The sequence below is a fragment of the Myiozetetes cayanensis genome, unplaced genomic scaffold, assembly GCF_022539395.1.
Source record: "Myiozetetes cayanensis isolate MyiCay16 unplaced genomic scaffold, myiCay2020 scf1, whole genome shotgun sequence".
Lineage (NCBI taxonomy): Eukaryota > Metazoa > Chordata > Aves > Passeriformes > Tyrannidae > Myiozetetes > Myiozetetes cayanensis.
Genome location: NW_026086604.1, coordinates 10,747,798 through 10,769,021, shown reverse-complemented (window position 1 = coordinate 10,769,021; position 21,224 = coordinate 10,747,798). Strand labels below are relative to the sequence as shown.

Here is a 21,224-nt window from a genome sequence, read left to right as displayed (position 1 = left end):
CTGTAGCTTTGGCTTTCAAAAACATCCCAGGCTGTTTAGGGCTGTGGACCAGGACACATAACAAATCAGTGTTCAATGCAGGCATCGGTGAAGTGAAGGTGATAAATCAATAGGAGGGATTTGTGGGACCAAAAGACTGGCAGGCTGTAGGAGAGTTTCATTCCATCCCTTTGTATTCTTGGCCTTAAAGTCTGGCTGGAGGGGAAGGATGGGCCCAGAGTTACTGATTCTGAATTGAATAAGCAGAGGCAGTGCCCAGGCTGTGCTGCCTGTCCCCAGGATAGGGAGGAAAGACCACAGAAACAACTGCTTTGTGGGGATTTCCACAAGCTCTCCCAGTCCTTGGGACTGAACCCTTTTTTTAAGTGCTTGGTGTGTGCAGACTTTTCCCTTTTGTCTCCATTTGCTGGAGCATGAGGGGACTGAAGAGACAGCACTGGGGCTGTGCAGGGTGGAGAAGTGCAGCAGGCAGGAATGTGCCGTGGAAGATGCTCCGGTCAAACTGGAGCTCCAGGAGTTTGCAGTGAGGAGAACAGCTGAAGCTCAGCACCAAGAAGGAACGTACAGCAACGTACAGGGGGCTCCAGGCAGCCTTTCCTATGGCCTGTTTGTGGCTCTGTGATTATGTGTAGCTGAAAATAGATCACCAGGCCCAAATATGTGGGGCTGCTGACCCAGGTGCATCTCACTGAACTTTCCAGATAAGTCACAGGAATGCTCTTACTAAAAGTAAGAGACTCAATAACATGTAACATTGCTGGTTTTCATGAGTGAATGAATCATAAATACAATTATTTGAGAGGAGCAAAGTGATTTCTTGTTTTATGTTTACACCCTGTGCTCATTTCTTTGTTTTACCCCTTTTATATTGATGGCTGCTGCGTTTGGCAGGAATTTGCAAACATGTTGGTGTTTACAGCCAAAAGTAGGAATGGTCTAAACAGCCAGAAAAGGGAAACCCCTTCCCCTTGTATTTATTTTTATGGCAGCAGAATATAGTCATTGTCTGGTCTTGATCAGTTCTGCTTTTTTCCCTTTAAGTTGTTGTTTTGTTTTTCTCTTCAGTTTGAGGGTGGAGAGAAACAAAAGAAGGAATGAATTAAGAGCAGGAGAAAGGAGTGACTGCTGTTGGGCTGTGTCATGTGGTGAGGAAATCAGGCTGAAACTGGAGAGACCAGGCCAAACCTAACAGTCGTACTGGGAGGCCTTGAATTGTGTCACTCTGACAGTGGATCTAAGCAGTGAAAATAGCTGGTGATGTTTCTGGCTGCAGTCCAGCGTCATCCATATGTGAAATTGTGCTGATGGGCTGCTGTTCACAACACTTTTCATACCTGCCTGCTTTTAGAGGCAGTCTCAAAGGATAAGCCCTGTCCTTTCCAAATTGGCACATGCATTTAGACCATGGGGACTGATGCAGGGTAGCTTATTTTTGTATTGCGTTCACTTCAGTTCTCTCTTTTGGTCTTTCCACTATAACACTGCTGTTGTTATGGGCCCAGGTATTTGGTGGGTAGAGGAAGGAGTGTGTGATTTCCTGCTGTGTCCTCAGTGTACAATTTACACCATGTCTCTCCAGCAAACTTGTCTGACACCTGGATGAATCTGAACACTGGGATTGCAACACTACAGGCCTGGGGAGGACTGGCTGGAAAGCTGCCCAGAGGAAAAGGATCTGGGGGTGGTGGTCATCAGCCAAGGAACATGAGCCAGTGTGTGTGTGCCCAAGTGGCCAAGAAGGCCAATGACATCCTGGACTGTATCAGAAATAGTGTGACCAATGGGACCAGGGCAGTGATTGTCCCCCTGATGAGGCTGCACCTCAAATCCGCTGCCCAGTTTTGGGCCCCTTGCAACAAGAAAGACATTGAGGTGCTGGAGTGTGTCCAGAGAAGGGCAATGGGGCTGGTGAAGGGTCAGGAGCACAAATCTTAAGAGGAACAGCTGAGGGAACTGTGGTTATTTAGTCTGGAGAAAAGGAGGCTCAGGAGAGACCTTTTCACTCTACAGCTAACTGAAAGGACATTGTAGCCAGGGGGTTGGTCTCTTCTCCCAGGTAACAAGTGACAGGACAAGAGGAAATGGCCTCAAGTTACACCAAGGGGACATATAGACTGGATATAAAAGATTTTTCACAGAAGAGGTGGTCAGACACTGGAACAGGCTGCCCAGGGAAGTGCTGGAGCAACCATCCCTGGAGATATTTAAAAGATGTGTAGATGTGGCACTTAGGGACATGGTTTAGTGGTGGACTTGGCAGTGCTGAGTTAAGGGTTGGACTCAATCGTAAAAGTTTTTTCCAAATGATTCTATGACTCTGTAAGAGGATATCCCGTGGTGTTGAAAATTAATTAGCAGGTTAACAGTCCATAGTTTGGTTGTTTAAAGTAAAATAAAAGTTATTGCTGTACGTATGTTGGGCAGCAAAAGTGTCCAACAACAGTGCAGCAATCACTGTGTTGGAAAACAGTTACCAATCATGGTTCTGGCAGAGGAGGCTCTGACAAGTGTTTTCCAACACATTTATTACTATGAGCGAGTAGGTAAATAACCAGAGGGTGAGTCTGAAATGCAGGGTTTAAGAGAAATGTGAAATAGTTTAACCTTACTAAAGGCCAAATAAATTAATAATGAACTTCCTGTTTGCCAGAAACCTACAGGACATCACTATCTCTCTCTGATGGAATTTTTTTGTGTGGTCAGATATTCTTTTTCTAAACCCCTTGCTGTCAATTTAAAATAGTATATGAGACTGAGATTTCTCACCCTTCAAGAAAACACTTTGATTTGTTGAAGGAAGCTAGGAACAGTTAAGGAGATAGGAAAAAAAGTAATATACCTTTCTCTGCTGACATCTGCAACTGGGGGATGTGTTGAAAAGTAAATATAATCCGCTTGGAGCAATGCTTTCCCATTCTCTTTCATTCTGGTTCAGTGCTCTGGTTCCCCACAAACTAGACTTAAAAATGGAAAGTGAGGTGCAGAAGGGCTGCGGGACCTCAGTGAAGATGTGGGGGATCATCTGCCTGTGCTGGGCCATGGAGTCAATGTTGTTGTTTGTTTGCATATGTTTTAAGAGAGCACTGAGACGAGAAGTGGCAGAGACACTGTCCATCTGTCCGTCCAGTGCCAGAGGAGTCAGGCCAGGACCCTCGCCAGCCCCTGTTTCACTTTGCAGCTGAAGCCAACTGCAGCTGCTGTTGGCAGCCAAACCACTTCTTCTTACTAGCTTCAAGCAAAACTGTGGATGGGCACATCCTGGCCCTGAGCAGCCTGTGGCCGAGAGGCTGGAGCAATCCCCTGGGGGTGCCAGTCAGGCAAAGGTGGTCTTGATAGCTGCCTAGGCTTCCAACATGCTTTCTGAAATCTTCTAAAGCTCTAAGAGAGGGAGAGTAGATTCTATGACAGTGCTGAACACTGAAAATGGGGCTAAACCCATGAAGTTTTTTCCTTTTTTTTTAAGACAGGTTATTTGGTTTTGCCTCTTATGTACTCTTATTTTGCTATTACTTGCTATTTGCATACTTATATGCTTCTGAATATTTCCAAAAGCAGATGGCAATATTAAGAAGGCATTGCAAGAGGAGTTTGTTCAGTTCCTGTAGATAATAGAAGTTTACCTGGAGGAAGGAAAGGCTGGGGATCTGCAGCATGGTGTAGCCTTGGAATGGCTCTATGGGACAGCTTCTGCTCACAGATACCTACAAATGGTGCACTGTGGATAAAGGGCTTTAGAGAGTGATTGTCACCCTGCTGAGGTGGAGAAGACAGCCCTTGGTAGGAGCCTCCTACTCTGTGTTTTCCAGGTCAGTGCCAGTGGTTTTCCTGGGGAGCTCAGGGGTTGCCAGCAGCAGCTGCTGTGGTGTGGAAATACCTATCTCCGTTTCAGTTTCGTTCAAAAGGCTGGAGAAAGGCAGATGAATGCCGAGTGGCACAGGGATAAGACTGCTGGGGATGGAGAGGTGGGAGGGATATCCCATGGCCTGTCTGAGCATCGCTATCTGCACAGTGTGTGTACACTTATGCGGAGACCTTGGAGCACTGAAGGGTTTTTAGTGGCTTTTTCAGTGCATACTTAGGTGTTTGGTGGGAACTTTCAATTGTATTTTAAGTGTCTGTTGTAGGGATGGGGGCAGGGATGGGTTAATTTTATTAGCTTTGTGAAAAGGTGTTGAAGGTAAGGATGCTCATGAGCATGATGCTCCATTGCTCTGCAGTCTGCCAGGTTTGATGAATGTTTAATGAGGACTGGACCAGCAGCCGGGAGCTGTTGGGGCTCTTGGGATTCATTGAGATAACTGGGATTTTCAGCATGTGGAGACAGACGACTTTCAGGAACGTTTGTATCTGCTAATCATGCTGTAATAACAGTCTGCAATCGAGAGGCTGCAAACCCCCCATTTCCAACGCAGCTGTGCATATTTAATTCGATAGAAAGCATTTATAGTCTGCTGTTAGAAGTAATTCAGATCACTAAGGTGGTAATTTTGATCATGGTAGTTTTTAGGGAACTAGAGGTATAAGCCGCACTGAAAAGTTAATAAATGCCTGGTACGATACAAACGTTGTGGGGTGAAGAGCAGGGACAGGGTGGGTGTCTGCCAGTGCCTCACTCTGCATCCTGGCCTTGGCTATTCCTGCCTCGCTGAGCCAGCAGCAGAGGAAAGCAACAAACCTGGGCCCACCAGGTTGATGAAGGAAATTTATCCTGACCTATTGCCTGTACTACAAATTTTGGGCATTGGGGCAGTCAGGCCATGGTGATGGGTCTCCAGCACACCAGCAGTGCTGGGGGAAGCACCAAAGCCTGGTGGGGCCATGGAGGGTTGGCATGACCTGCTCCATGGCTGTGCTTTCAGTTGACCCCAGAGTTTAAACCACCAAGCTGGCATCTTTCAGGAAAAGAGGACAGGAGGAGTGTGGGTTTATTTTCCATCTCAAGCACAGCTGAGGAAAGCAGGTGCTTTCAGGACTCCCAACTCTGTTTCTCTCTGTAAAATGTTCTTGTGCAAAATTGATCATTTCTGTAGGTTGAGAGAGTCTCTAAGGAACTTTTCTGTCAAGCAATCTAAAAAGTACTATTATTTCTCTTCCTTGCTGTAACAGCAGCTCAAGATTTACATTTTAGCTCACTAGAGTTATCTCAACAATCTCATTTTTTGTGAGAAATTTCATGGTGAACAGAGCAAACTAATCCCATTTTCAGGTGGTTAGTGCTGTAGTGTCTGGGTTGCAGAAACCATGTGGAGTGCTGGTGTTTATCAAGTATTTTAAAAGCCTTTTTGTTTATTTTGTTTTGTTTTGCTATGAGATGTTACATTTTTTGGAAAGCATCTAGAATAATGAAGCAGCTGGTGGCTGAGCCTCCTGAGCAGTGTGCAGAGAATGAAGGATGGCTGGGGTAGCTGGAATCATTCACTGCGTGCTGTGGACCACATAAACACACAAACAGGCAATTCCTGTGAACCAGGAGGTGGGTGGTAACTCACAAACCACCATTACCTGTTCTGTGTGTGTGCTCACCGTGACACCACATGGGAGCCAGCAGATACAGATCTCCCCAGGTCTTGTTCATTACTGTGAGGTGTTTGTGTGGCACAGCTGGTGTAGGTGAGATCATGATGCCTGCATGAATGCCCTCCTGTGCAGTATGGAGGTCTGAATTTGCCTGATCCCAGCATTGTGATGCTCTCATGTCAAGGAGAGCTGCTTCTCCTGCCTTGTGCTGGCTTGGAATAAGCATGCCCTCAACGGGAGGCTGCTCAAGAGCTGCCCATGCAGGGATGCTCAAGACAAACAAACTCAGGCAAGGTTTTTGTCAGTGACTACCTAACTGTTGAAAAAAATTCGATGTTTCTATATGAAACGTGTTTGTGACTCTGTCATGGCACTGTTGCCTAACTGCAGGCATTCAAAAGCAGTAGCAGATCTCCCAGAACCGTGAAATAGCTTGAAATATCTGAAATATATATGTATATATATTTATATACATATATTATGAACTTGTTTCTGAGCTGTTATATTAAACCCAAATCATGTTCTCATAGCCACAAGGGGCAGAAACTTTTTGCATACTTTCTGAAGAGGATTGTGCGGTACGAGTACAACAGCAAGGGATTGGATTTAATAACCCTGGAGATTTCTTTCTCCTTTATGTTTCCAAAAGTGGAGATCCTTGCAGAAGCTGCACCAGCTGGGTCTTTAGGAAAAGCACTAAAATTTGTGAGGCTCATTATACAGACCTAAGAAGCAACAGCTCCATACATACATATTTATTTTAATTAACTTTCTAAGCAGAAGTTTGAGATCAGGGGAAGGATAGGGATCTGTGTTTCACTGTAGGTGATTTTGTCATTCTTTGAAAGTGTTTTACTCATAGAGGTGGTTTTAATTCTGTTGGCAGGTTGTAGGATCACTTCTGTGTGTTGGACACAGCACTGAAAAAGCAGAGTTTCAGATAGTGGTTTTGCTATAAAGATAACCAGACTAAGCCCATTAAATACAGAAACAGCTTCATGCTGACAGCCTTCCATGTGAGAATGGAGAATTTGACCCAAAAGAAGGAGCAAGAGCAGCAGAAAGTTGCCTGCTGAGTCCAAAAGCAGTGGAGGTGTAAAGAGCACAAAATCTACAGCTATCCCTTGTGTTTATTTCTCTTTTACAATTCAGTGAAAGTAGCAAATTTTTGCCTTACTCTGAGACAGAGGAAAGCGGGAAGCAGCTTCCCTTTTATCTATGAATAAACATGCAGCTTTTTCTAGTCTAAGCTCTTAAAAAATGGTTATGGTTGTGTAATAGCTTCTGGGTTCCCAGCTCCTCCAGCAGCCAATATACTCTATCAGGAAATCAAGTCATATCTTCCTTTGAAAAGAGCCAAGAAATACCAACCTAACTTGCTGGGAAGGAGCAAAAGACTCCAAGTGATTTCTTTCGGGTTTGCCAGCTGACTTTCCTCTGGCCAGATAACAGAGCCTGGAGCTTGAAACTCAAATACTGAGTTTTAAAAGCTTGAACTGAAAATGCAGGTTGTGCTCACGGTGCTGCTGAAGCCATCAGTAAGCTTCTACCTCTTTTCTTGGGGGGCTAGCAAGGTGGTTTTCTGCTTGTGTTTCTTTTACTCAGAGCAGTCCCATGACCATTTTGTTATCTCTTTACCTGTTCTTGCAGACCTTCAGGCACAGTGTTTTTCAGGTGTGTATACAGCCACTGCCAAAGGGGAATTTTTTTCTGTCAGTTCTGCTCTTGCAGCTGCTGAAGCTAAACCTGTTGTTTCAGGAGGGGGGAAAAAAAGCAAAAATGAGGAAAGCCAACTTTAGCTTTGGGACAGAGCAGGTGAGTCCCTTTAAGGAGGAGAAGGACAGTTTTGATGGCATTTCCCAATAGCCAAAGAGTTTGTTCTGGTACGTGTCAGCTGCAGCAGATGTTTTGTGGGTATTTCCAATGCAAACCGCAGCGATATCTCAGGACATCAGCGTGTGAGTGCTCTCCACTGTCTGCTTGGCCTAAGAAATGTGGATGTTTTTTTTCCCCAAGAGGGCCCCAAGGTTCATCATGTTACTGTAAAAGGGCTGGAGGACCAAATCTTTGAAATTCTGCTTGTCAGTGGTGGTTAGTGGGAAAGGGAATTGCTGGAATTCCTGTCAGTCGGCATTCCCGGCTACTGGTGAAAAAGCTAAATCGTCAGTCACACAGTGGAAGGGATGGATGCTGTTTTCTCCTCTTTTACTTTTCTTCTTGACTTATTTTCCCTCTTTTGTAGGTGTCAGAAGTACTGCTCACCTTTAGAGAAGCATTAAGAACTGAGACTCCCAGGATGTAAGAAATCCAGTGCTGTGAGTGAGTAGCTTTTTTTTTCTGTTTTCCTTTACATGGGAAATCCAAGCTTGCCCAAACAGAAGGAGAATATTTAAATTTTTTTTTTTACTTTTAAAGACACTTCAAGAAATGTTTACAGCAAGCAAATCCAGTCTTTTGGAACCAGTTGAGTGCCTTTGGCACCTCTTTGAAACCCACAAAATAAAGTCAGCATTGTACTACCACATAGGCTGAATAGTTATCTTACTGCAGATATGAACCACATGAATGCATTTAAATGAGAATATGGTCAGCAGAATGGACCATTAGCACCATCTGAACCTTGTTTGTTGCTTCCAAGCCATTGATAGACACAATCTTGGTGAAGATTTGAGGCTAGATGCTTGTCTGTTTTGAAAGTGAAGAAGAGCACAGATTGGCTGTGAGGTTGTTTCTGTGTATGTGTGCACCACACCCCAGCCCTGTCATCAAAATGGAAAACTATCCAATATTTGGTTCTTTCCTGATGTGATAAAATAGCTTCAAAGGAAGTTTTATACCACAGGAGACACCTGCACACTTGCTCCAAAGCAGCTTGGCCAGGAGCTTTTACATATATATAAACCACCACCCCCATCCCCAAAAAAGTGTATATGTAAGGAGCATCTGCACTAGGAGCTTTTTCTGAGCATTGCTAAAGGGTTTGAGCTGTGGTTTCCCATCAGCTGTGGCTTGTTTGCAGTTCTCCAGGTGGACCAGTCAGGGCTGCATTAGACCCAGCTCAGGAAGCCCCGGCTGGAGTTCCTGATTGTGTGCCTGGTGCGGTGTGGGCTCCTGGGGCAGCTTCTCTGGTCTGGTGTGAGGCTGAATAACAGGGCAGAGATTTGGACTGAGGGTTCGGATGCTATTTTTCTGGGCTTCATTGCTTTCTGTAAGTAAATTACTTTTTTGTAAGTAAATTTTCTTAATAGAGGGGTTGAATAAGGGGATTTTTTTGAGGTTTTTAAAATCAGATCAACTCCCGTCCCGTTTTTACCCTGTTCTGTGGTGATGGAAATTTATGGTTACTTGGAAATCAGTGGAGTTTTGTTTCCATTTTTATATCAGTGGCTTTCAGCCTGTGTTCTGTTACAACAACAAAATCTATTTGGGTTAGAGCAGAATAAAACCCCAAATTGAAATCAGCCTGAAAAAAGAAAGGGCTGTGTTTTGTTAACAGAAGAGAAACTGAGTCCATCCATGTTTGGTAAAGACATGGTAAAAATTTCTTGATAAACACCTACCAAGCATTCAGAAATTGATAAGCAAAAAGAAAAAAAAATCCTACTTTCAGCCTTTTGTGAAGGATCCCAGCAATCAGTGCAGTTACTGGGAGAAAAGGGATGCAAAGTGATGGCCATGTTTTGTATTGATTATCCCTCAGAAAGGTGGTCCGTGGTTTATATTCTTTCTTTGAATCACATGTGTTTTGTCCTTACTCCTTAGTGACTGTCACACAAGACCTGCTAGTTGAGCTGTGGGGTTTATTTTTTGTCAGTCACTTACAAAGCATTGCACAGGATGGGTGGGCTCTGGCCTGTTTTATACAGATGTGTTGGCTTCAGAGAGATGGGAAGAGTAGACAATGCTGATTTAAGTGGAGAAAATTCAGCAGAAAGATGCCATGTGTACATATTGTGTCTCTCAAAGTATATCCATACGCGAGAAGTGCTTTTTGCTCATCTCAAAAATAAAATTTTCTTGTTTTTCTGTTAGGTAGGCAGTGTTGAAATTTGGGAAGCATTTCTATGCTCCTAATGAATCTATATCCTAATGCACCCCTGTGGTGGTTGCTTCCACAAAGGGAATAAATGTAGGGATCTTCTCCTGCCCTTCAGAGGAGGTTTGCCAGTCCAAGGTAAATGTTGTCTGTGCTGTTAAGTCAAAGCAAAGCAGCAATGCTGAGGGAGGCATGTAGTCCTCATGCCTCTGATATATGATAGCTGTGTTAAGAGGATGAGAGAGAAAACAAGAGCAGCCTGCTTGGATGCTGCCCAGGTAACTGGTGTATGATCTCGGATGGCTCTGAAATTATTGCAGCAAGATGTAGTTGCAGCTCAGGAATGAAAGGAGACTTTTAAGTTCTGTTTACCTGTCTCCTCCCACTCTGGCTGCATGACAGAAGCCTGAGTGAGGAACTGGGGAGCATGAGATGGCTGCAGCAGAGCAGTGCTGACTGAGAAGCTATGTCCTGCTCAGAAGCTCAAGGAGAAACCAGAGCTGGAAGAACTCAGTTCCTCTACATCTGCTCTCTGCGTCTTCTTGCAGTATTGCCCTGCAGAATGTTTCAGGGTCAGGTGTTCAGTGAGAGATTTGATGGAGAGAAAGGAAAGGAGGCTTCTTTGCCATCTCCTTTTTTCTGTTTGCCTGCTGGCACCCAAAGGTGGAGGTTGCCAGCAGCTGCTCCCAAGAGGTGCCGTCCCCTGCAACAGATGGCAGTGTGGGATGCAGCAGGGGCTTAGGGTGGCCTTGACTGACACCCATTTAAAGGGGACCTAAACCAAGAGCTGACATGCTGTATTGCGAGCAGTCAGAGATGGGAAGTCAGAGTTTGGGAAACTCCTACCACTTCTTGGTGGGCTTGGGACACCGATGAGCAAGCTGTGAGTGGTGGTTGCTTCATCTGTTAGGGTTTAATTCACCTTCCCTTTGTAAGGCAGCATCTCTGTTCGGCTATTTAAGAGCAATACCCCCTTTTTTTGTGGGCAGGATTCCCCTGATGGAGTTTTGTTCTCAGAGCAGAACAAGGCAGAGCCATCTGTTGGTGGAGGACCAAGCCCTGGGAGGATGCAAGGGAAGGTTCCCTTCAGGTTGTATGTGCTCAGGGAGAAGCATCCCCAGCTCTAGCATGGTGGTGTGGTGGCTCTCTGACCCCAGGTCTCTGTGCCAGGACAACTTGGTGAGGTAGCTGCAGATCAGGGAATACCCAGGGCAGGCTGCAGCACTGAACTGCAGAGGCACAGCAGGTCTGGCGGCAGAGCAGGCAGGATAGAGAAGCACTTTTATATATTGGAAAAACTTGGGGAAAAGTAAGTTGGAAAAATTAACTCATTTATGTCAAGGCTTTTGGATTTATAACTGTAAAACAGGCAGTTGTTGCAGCGAATTGATCTTTATCAGATAAGATTTAGATGGGTTTGGGGTTATTTTTATTACTTGGAGCTTAAGCAGTGAATTCGCAAACATTTTCTGCAAACAAGATGACAGCAGTGTATCCTAGGAGTGCCAGCACTGCACACAGAAACAGCTTTGCAGAATGCAGCAGTGACACTGCCTCCTTGCTCTTACATGGGGCGAGGGATTGGGCAGCAGCTGCAGCAGCCCTCGAAGGCTGAAACCATCACTTGTACTTGACACCAGAAAAGCCACCACTCCAAACAGTGCACTCCCCACAAAATCCATGCACATTCTCCCCGTGCTCAATCAGCTGACTGTCTGGAAATGTTGGACAGACTTTGTTTTATTTTTGAAAAGGGAGGGGAAATACTGTTACAACTGAAGAATAGAGATGTGGAGGAGAAGTTGGTTGGAGAGCAGGAGAAACTTAGTCAGGAGAAATGAGGCTTAGCCAAAAGCCTCCATTTCAGTTCCCAGCTGAGAAGGGAGGAGGAGATTTCTTCCATGTAACTGCAAAGTTGCAGTTCATATCTCAGCTGAGGGGAGGAAAGAGGGCAGGTTTTCCCAACAGCTGAGTGCTGCCCAGGTTTTGGTGAGAACAGGGTTGCTGCTGCCTGACTCATGCAGCCCCAGTGTGGTGGTCCTTTGGGACCTTACTCTGTAGGCAGGAGCTGATGGTGCCTGAAGAGGCAAAAGCAGATTTTGTTCTGTTCTTTTTATTTTTGATAGTGTCTCTTCTTCCTTTTCCATTAAGTATGATGTCACAAATGACATCAGTCCAATAACTGCTTGTGGTTGTCATAGTCACAGCCTGTGACACCCAAACAAAGCAGCAGGAAAGTGAAGCTGGCATACAAATGCTGTAATATTAATCACATTCCTTTTGGTTAATAGCTACGTGGTTAGGTATTTATTTTCCATTGGAAAAAAAGAGGAAGGGGACTTAAAAGCAAAAATTGAGTCATTTGGGGGAGGAAGGTGGTTCCCAACTCCATTGGAGCAACACAGCTCAGATGGAGTATTGCCTCCCAGTATTCTTCCCCTAAGCCAACATTTCTCTGGACCTCAACTACTCAGCTCTCTCCTGCAGCTCTTCCCATCATTGCAGACCACATGGTGATGGTCCAACATGAAAAGGCAATGGGAGACATTCCACTGCCTCTTAACACAAGCTGTGTCCCCAGGGCAAAGCCTCCCAAGGACTGGCAGCGAGTGCCAGCAGGAGCCCCAGGTCAGCCGGCTTTGGCTGCTGGATGGCTGAGGTTGCCATTCTTGTGGTGCATGGACAAAGTGTAGAAAGGTTTTTTCTTCATCCGCAGGGTTTAGATGCGATGGGGGAGTGGTGGTTTGGGGTTCTTTGTTCTGTTTTGGGTTTTGAAATCTGTAAAATAAGCTATTCTGGGTGAGCAGCAGAGCTTGTTTGCCCTTGCAAGGTTTAATCTCCACTCCTTTGGAGTTGTGCACAGTTGGCCTGATGGTAGGAAGGTGCTTGCTGCAAGAAATAATTCCAATAATGAAATTAAAAAATTTTTACAGAAATAGATCTGGTACAAGCGCTTCATTTGCAAGACAAGCACTAGAGGCTTGCTGAACAGGAGCCACCTAAGACCCTTGCTGTTGTGGGAATGTGGGGAGCCACCATCCATGATGCCCTCACCGAAGTGCCATCCGCCTCTGTGCCCCTACAGGAATGTACTGACCCAGAGTGTTCCAGCACGGCTTCCCCAAAATATTTGGGCATGTGATTCGTGGGATGAGCCCGGATAACCACCTAGCCCTGCCTGAGCTGGGAGCAGGCAGCAAGCACGCAGAGAGCAGAGTGTGGCAGGGAGCACTGACCGGCTTGGGGGCTCTGGATTCCGGCATTCAGTGTCGTGGCTCCTGCCGGCACTTCCAGGGGGGTGCTCATTATATAATAGCTGCTGGTTGATTAATATGCTGTGAGTCAGAAGCGCCAGGGTATTTTAGCTTTCTCTAGTTGCTATGGCAACGTTATTTTAACAAATAGCTTTTTAATATTTAATTAAAACTCAGCTTTTGGCAGGCTGGAGTAAGAACTATTACAATTACTACTACAAAGGGTTAGCAGTGAAGTGTGTTTTGGAGTCACGTTTTTTGATTGGGTCAGTGTTGTATGTCCCCCACAACGATCTGTCAGCTTCAAAAAATTAAAAAAAAAAAAAAAATCACTAATTTATTAGTTGTGAGAAACGCATTCTTGTTCCCAAGACACAAAGCAAATGTAATGCAAATCTGCAGTTACTCTTCACAATTGAAGGTTGTCACTTCTTTCAATGTACAGTGCCAAGGCAGCTCTCTAAGGATGAAGCGATATGATGGTGTTTATTAATTGCTGCTTTGTCACTGGTGTTCCTTCTACCTTTGCCTCGCGGATGAGATCATTCCCATTTTATTTGCTTCATGTTCCCCCTGTGTCAGGTTGGATGCTTTTCCCTTGCCAGCTTGTGGAGGAGGCTGGTGCTGTGTCCAGATCAGGCTCTGGACGGATTCCTAGTCTTTTTTTAGGTGAGTTCCTCTGCTCCCTAATACCAAATGATTCTGCAACGGAGACAAATGAACAGAGAACTCAGTCTCTGGAGAAAAATAAATATTTAACAACTCTCTTTGTAAATACCCTTTATTTATAGAACAGTTGCAGGTTCTATCATGCTTGATAAATGGGGATGCTTTTTATGCAAGAATTCTGCCTTGAGGGACTCAGTGGATACTTAATGTCGTCTGTGATATAATAATGAAATAAATGTGTCGCTCTCATGGGATTCCCTTCCAGCCCCTATTTCCTATGATTAACTTCAGTATTGCACAGTTTGTCTCTATTCACGTTGCATTCCTTAATATTGTGCTGAAACCTCATTTGGAAGGTAACACCTTTATTTCCTGAGGGGAGGGGAAGGCTGCAGAGACAATATGTACCTCCATCATGTTATCACCCTGGTGTCTCGCCAGATCCTTGAGGTTGGTGAGCTCAGCCTCTCACTCTCATAGAGGCTTGGATAGTGCTGTTATCCCACCTTATAAACAAGTGAAAGCAAACCTGGAGAGACAGATTAGTATCTATTTCACCCCAGCTGCCTATAAGCTAAGCAGTTTTTCTGTAGTAGCTGTCTGACCACTTCCAGCATCAGTTGAAATACTGCATTATTTGCAGAGGTGTTTTGCCCTGCTTTAGGACAGATGTTCGAGGCAGGTCACACATGTAACACTCAGAGTTGTCTCTCCTCATGTAACTCTGAGCCGTAAACTCAGATGGGGAAAAATTGGACAAGACGGCTGCCACCCTGCACCAAAGATCTTCTGTACAATTTCTGTAGGTCCGTAACAGTGTCCAGGCTGGAGGATGTCCTCACTTGTTGCACTGCACTGGTCACACAGTGTCAGGTTCCCAGTCCAAAGCAGCACAGCTAATCTCTGCCACACATTTCTCACAAGCTGGGCATCCAGGATTAAACAGCTCAGAAGGAGGTGCAAACCCTGTCCCCAGGCATGTAAACTAAGGTGCAAAAGATTTGCCTAAATTCTTCTAGCAAGCCAGGAAGAGAACTAAGGCTTTCCTTGCTATTTACACTGAAGATGTGTTGTTGCGACCAAAATGACAGTGATAATATTATTGCTGTGGTAATACAGCAGACAGTATGGCTGTGTCAGGCAGTTCTTTAAAGCATCTTTCTGAGTTGCGTCCCATACTTATTGCAAAGTTTTTTAATGTCTTTTTAAGCCCCTCTGCTGGCTGATGTCAACCTCAAGGGGTCCAAAGGCGATCCCAGGATGTGGTGGAAGTGATAGAAGCAGGGGGTCTCTGGGTGTGATAGTGCCAGCCACAGAGCAGCACATGCTTTCAGCCACTTGTGTCAACTGCTGGTTCCTGAGAGGTCCAGGAAGGAATCCTTTTTATTTTCTATCAACAAAGATCCGAAACATACTGCAAAAATATTTGACTGGTTTCATAGCAAACATGGGTCTCCATGGGGCTTGCAAGGCAGTAGCTGGATGGCAGGAGGTCCTGCCATGCTGGAGGGTCATCATGGAGGGACAGGCAGTGACTGTTGTTGGGAAGCTGATAAGCAGCTGGATGAAGCTGGCATTGCCATGGAGTGGAGGAAATGAGTGCCACTACACGAGCAAACACAGTCAGGCTACCCCAGAGGGGTAAGGGGGGCTGAGAGGTTTGAAATAAACACCCTGACCAAAGGGAGCTTGTGGAGCCACTCCTGGGGAGGAGATGGGAAGAGTTTGGTGATGGTGACTGGCAAGGATAGGAGTCTGAGCATGGTTTTGAATATCAGAAGGTGATGGGTTAAGTAGCTGAAATGGGAATTCTAGTGAGAAGGCAGAGAAATAACACTTTTACCTGGAATTTTCATTGCATGGCCAAATTTTGGAAAGGATACAGAGAAAAGTGCTGCAGAATAGCAGTCCTACTTGGGCTGCATGCTGGAGTCTAAGAGAAAGAATACTGACAGAACAGCAGATGGGAGAGCAGGGAAAGTTGGGAGGTCCACCATCCCTGAGCAGAGGTGGCCTAGAGGTGAACAGTGGGCTGTTGGGGAGGGATGGCTGTGCCAGGAGTCTGTGTGGTGGAGCAGACCCAGCAATGAGTGGTTCGGGGGAATCCCTGATGGGTATTGCTCCTGAGTGCTGTGATAAGTGGCAGGTCTGGGTAGTCAAATCCGCTCTGGAAAGCTGATCTCAAGGAGGAAAATTGGGTTTGTCAGGGGAGTGGGGGGAGGAAAGAAGAGAATGGGCACCTGTATTTTTGTTTGGGTAGATGTGCACTGGAGTTGTACTGGAAAAGCTGAAATGTGATTTACAAGGGGAAATAAAAGTTCCACTGCAAACACAGGCTGATATGAAAGAGTTTACCTGCCAGATCCTCAGCTCAGCCTCACCATGTGGGTGAAATGTGCTATATAGATCTTCAATTTACAGTAATTTGGGACTCACTGGTTGTCTGGAAAGGCATGACATGCACTCTGGCAGATCTGACTTCTCCACCCCTGAGTATAAGGGTGAATCCAGGCTGGCAGTGCTCAGAGATACTTCAGTAACAAAGACTCCCCAAAATGAAGCCCCAGGGCCTTTCTTTTTTTGTGGTTGTTTAGGATCCATGCACGTATCTTGCATTGCAAGTTGGTGATCTTCCCCAAATTCCCATGTTACCAAGAATGCAGTCTCCCCCCCTCACCTAAACACTCCCTACACTTAAGTGGGAGCAAAGCCTGCCTTAGCTGGTCCTAACTGTTTAAAATATACATTGCTACTTTCATGTGTCCCTGATAAGCAAGAACATCAAGGGATGGAATAGAGTCAGGTGAATTGAAAGAGATTTGAAGTGACAAAAATTGCAATGAAGTTTCCTGGAGCTTCCCGTCTCCACCTGTTCCAGTTCTTTCCTTTACCTTTTGCTGCCATTGGTAGTTTTTGGTAGTATTGTCTTCTCAGTGGCTGCTCTCTCATGGGGTTGTCTGTTGGAAATCAGGAGGCTGATACGTTGAAAGAAGGAGCATTTGGGCCTGTGAGGCTGCTTGTGTGTTGTAAAATGTGCTGCTGTCTCCTAACCCAGCAAATGCAATGGCAGTGAGTATCATGTGCTTTGCATCACCAATAGTTTCACACAGTACAACTGTGATATTTGCAAGGGTAATTGTGCTTAATCCCTATTTTGCTGGTAGTGGCATTAGGGTAGAGCATCACATAAGTGCTGAGCATAGTAGTGGTCTCTGAGTTCACTCAGTTTTCATTGTCAGCATTAGTTATGACTCAGGTATAAACAATCTGGCAAGTTTCCTGTCTGCAGTTCTCCAAGTATGGTCGTCTGCTTGCGTGCCTCAAACCACACTGTAACTGTGTGTGCTGCACTCTGAAATCCAGCCAGGTTTGCTACAGATGAATCAAACCCTGCAGCACTCGGGACAGCTGCATTTCAGATGCTGCTGTGGGTGTGTGTAGGGAAGGGTGAGGAGCAAGTGTGGTGCTCAGGATCTACTACAGGAGGAGATTCAAGCTCTAGTAGGACAGGGAATAGTCTTTCCTTTATTGTCTTTATTTGTATTAATATTGGGTTGAAATGTGTTTTATATGATTATATATGTAATTGTATCTAGTGGTTGTATATTAATTGTTGTATACTATATGAATGCAAAGAGCAACTGCATTTTTTTTTCAGCTCTGTTACAAAACATTCAGTGCATTCCCATTTTGATGTGACCTTGCTCTCCTGTTAGGAGCATTTTCCTGTCTGACTATCCAGGACCTGTACCACCTGAGCTGGGACTGAAGCCCCTTCGCAGTGGGCAGCTCTAGTGAGCCACCCCACTTGCTCCCCTACACTCACACAATCAGATGAGGTCTCCTTACCAGCTGGACCCCAGGTTTCTCATAGAAGAGTCTCAAACATCCGGATCCTTAAAATAATTTAATCATGGTTAAGAACAAGAACAAAACAACAGCTTGAACTGGGGGCCTCCCAAAGAGGGACCCCAAACAAAGGGTTGAAGTCTATGTAGTGAACGTCTGGGCTCTTTCAGCTGAGAATTTGGCTCCTGCTGCATCTGAGTGTCTGGTTCTCTGTGCCCTTTGTTATGCCAAGGGTAGGCACCCACTCTTGCCTCAAGCTCCCAGCACCCAGAACTGAACCTGCAGCTCACACTGCAGCTGCACCCTGAGCTACTGGTGCTAAATGTCTTCCTCAATGACTCTGATGGCTTTCGATTAAGTAAAAGCTCACTGAGTGGCCATGGGCAGGCCATCCCTCTGATACTGGAAGAGTGCAGGGAAGGAGCAGCTTTCTTCTTTGATCTTGCTTCTGCTGGAGTCAGTAGCTAAATTTCAGGGGACTTCAATGAGCCAGCATCAGTGCTCTAAAAATACTTCCAAGACACTTGGGAAAAGCACTCCTGAGTAGGTGAGGAGCAGCCCTTATGTGCCTGCAGGGCAGAAGGGAGCACACCCTTGGTAGGTGTTGCTTCTTTATGAACACATCCTTTTGGTGCATGTTATCAAAAAGAAAGAAACTTCTGCAGCAGCAGTGTAATGTGTAGTGCTGTCTGTTGTAGCAATAAGTTTTGATCTGTTACTGCAGAAATTCTGCCACTTTTTATACGAGAAGGCCCAAAAGCCCCTTCCTTTGCTGTCAGTAAAAATCTCAACCTGAAGGGTGTGTTCTGTGTGTGCCATGAGGATCCCTGAGCATCTCTTTCCAGGTGAGTCTGGATGAGTAATTGTGTCACTTGGATGGCCTCCTGACACATAGGTTAGCTTTGTGCTAGCCCTGGCTGCCAGAGGTGGCAGTGAAATTAGAGATATACATAACCTGTGTGTTAAAAGCAGTGTAAAGCTTCCAGACCCTGCTGTAACTTACATCACTTTCAGGGATTCCAGAGAGTGGTTTTGAGCATAGGAAGTAGACAGGGGAGGCTGGGGGTCAGATTTGCATCCCCTGGTATGTGATGTGTGCCCACACTGGTGGCACGGGCAGGCGCAGGGATGGTGGTGCTCATCTCCTTTCCCAGTAGAAAATGGCTTCAATGTGTCCTTAAGCCTGAGGCTGACTAGAAGAAAAAAATCCCATGCTCAGCCCCTGAGATGGCCCCAGCACTGCTCTGCAGTTGTGATATATCTGGTAGACACAGAGCTGTGCATTCAGGGACAGGATAAATGGAGAGGAGGGAGATGGTGACCTCCAAACAACTCCTGTGGTGGCAGATTGAAAGGAAACAGTGTTTTAGCTGTGCTTTGTAGAGGGGAAGGTGACTCCAAAAGGGCATTTAAATAACAAAATAAGTAGCTGGTATTTTGAGGGTTTCCTAAGGTAGTTGCAAAAGTAATAAACATGAAAAAATCTCATTTATAAGCGTGGGAAGTTTCAAGGCTGCAGCTCTGAGCAGTATGCCAGGGTTAGGAGTGCCGTGGAGCCCTGTGATTGTTCCAGTGTGCTGGTTTGCTTCAGGCTCATGGAGGGTTCATTCCGTACCTGTCTAGCCTCCCTCTGTCCGTGTTCTCCTTGCCCAGAGGTGCTGGGTCTGTGAGAGAGGGCTCATTGGGCCACTGGCAGCGACTGGGGTTTCCCACTTTGCTTTTTTATTTGCTGTGAGTAGGTTTAGCTTAGAAGCAGGGACTGTGATTTGCAGGGGTAATTCCTGACACCTGGCTTCTGCAGCACATCGCTTGTCTGCTGGCAAACACGTGGCTGTGCCTGTTGGCTCTCTAAGGCCAGTCACAGACACCTGCTGGAACTGTGGCTTCTCCTAAAAACCTCAGTCGATTTGCTGTGCTCTAGAATATGACAGGGGGACAGAGCATTGGGCTCAGTTGCTGTGGCCTCTTCCACAGCTGCCTGAAACACGTCTGTAAACTCAGTGGCGGTAACATCAATATAATGAGCTCCTGAGCAATGTACGGCATCGACAGCACAACAGCTGCTGGAAAACTGCAGAGTCCCTTTACAGGAGCCCTTCTCAACACCATGAGCACTGAGATGATGCCATACAAACTACCTGCTGGCTGTTCAGCATCTCCCCTAACATGTGCTGCTTTTGTGTTGCTTTCAAATGCCAGAATTTTGCAATAAATTATTTCAGGTGCATCAGTTCTTGCCCCCTGCAGTGCATGTTTGTGGCCTTGTCTGGTCCTGTGTAGTATCTGCTCAGGTGGAGGCTCCTGGGGCATGTTCAGCATTACAGTATGCTCACATTTTGTGTTGTCACCACGACTGTGCAGCACCAGGTCTGTTTTGGGGGAGAAACCACCTTCTTTTGTGCAGCCTCATTGGTTGCTGTCAATCTACTCTGTTTGCTTTTCAGGAAACTCTAGCAGGATTAAGCTTGCTGGCACTGTCTGACACTGCTCTTTGCCTCTGCTCTTCCTCAAACACTCAACCTTGAGAGCTCTAAAAGGCTGGACAATCCCCGGGGTCACCTCACAGGAAACAGACGTTCAAAGAGTTCATGTAATTAGCTGCACTTTCCTTTTTAGATACCACCTAATCTGCTTGAGTGAAGGAACCAGCTGTCCCACTTGCTTCATCAAGGCTGGCCTGGGCTTTGTGTAAAGACCTCAGTGTGTGTCCTGGGGCTTTCCCTGGCTCTTCCTGCTGGTGGGAGCCTCAGCTGGGATGGCAGCACAGATAACATTATGGCAGGGTTTAAGTGTCGGTGCTGTGTCAGACACCTGTATGAAATGCATAGGACTTCCATTTTTTTCCAGGATGCTGACCCCCTGGGCATCCCATTACATTGTTGAAAGATTTGAGTACTGAATACAACTGAAAATTAGACTGTATCTGCTTTACAAAGGCTGGATTTTATTACAGGCAATTGGAAGCTGGGGGTGGGAGGGCTCTGTATTCCTGTGAGTCAATTTGGTGGCTTCTCTTTTTTCACTTGGTCAAAAAGATGGCTGATAGCATGGCTAGATCCATGCACACTGCCAGTCTGTGCATCCTTCCCCATGTGGGTTACTGGGGGTGACAGGTGTTCTGCTGCTGCTCCTTATTCCCTTCTCTGAGACCCTCTTTGTCAGAGGCTGGTGCCAGATTGCTCTGTGCACCTTCAGCACAGCAGTGGTTAACCCGAGGTGAGCTGTGTTTCATGGGAAGTCCAGGATAGTGGTCCCCACTTTGCAAAGGGTGACGTAATTCTGGTGGATACCTCTTGCACTTTGCCCTCTGCAGGGTAGAAGCTCACTCAGATCACTGCCTAAAGGGTTTGAACAAAATATGCCTGGCTGCATGAGTTGAAATTTCTTTGGTTTGACCTTAAGATGGATTTGCCTGCAAGGGGCTATTGTCAGAGACAGCAATGCTTGGTTGTGTTTGTTGTTCTTGAACCACCAATTGTTGAACATCTAGCTTGTTGCTCAAAATTGCTGTTTTTCTCGTAGTGGTATTAGACAGTTTTGAAGCATATTGTCTTGTGAAGACAGCAATATTTAACACTTTTTTTTAACCTTCAAAGCAATTTACAACTAATAATCCTCCTCACTCTTATGTGAGCAGGGACATAGTGTGTAAACTCTTTGGGACAAGGAGTGGACCTTGTTTGGGTTTGTAGCATGACTGAGGGAAAACTGCTGATCTGGTAAAACCTTGCCATAGAAATCCTGCCTAGGAATTATACAGAGAAACCACTTCATGTGAATAACTCAAACACGCTGGAGAAGGGATTGGGATGTTTCTAGTGCAAGCAGTTAAACCATATCTTGTCTTTCTCAAATTTATAAAATGCAATTTTAGCTGTCTTGGGAGGTTTCCTCTTGTT

General features: G+C 45.7%; 1 protein-coding gene across 6 annotated transcripts in view; it reads left to right on the top strand.

Annotated features, from left to right (window-relative positions):
- Positions 1-21,224, top strand: part of ZHX2 (zinc fingers and homeoboxes 2) — a 76,238-nt gene that overhangs the window by 24,334 nt on the left and 30,680 nt on the right. For 4 of the 6 annotated variants that reach the window (XM_050318531.1, XM_050318702.1, XM_050318620.1 and 1 more), the window contains one exon: positions 7,760-7,836. The gene's annotated coding sequence lies outside the window, so the exon portion shown is untranslated. The remainder of the gene's footprint in view (positions 1-7,759; positions 7,837-21,224) is intronic. The other 2 variants (XM_050318946.1, XM_050318875.1) reach the window with 1 other exon arrangement.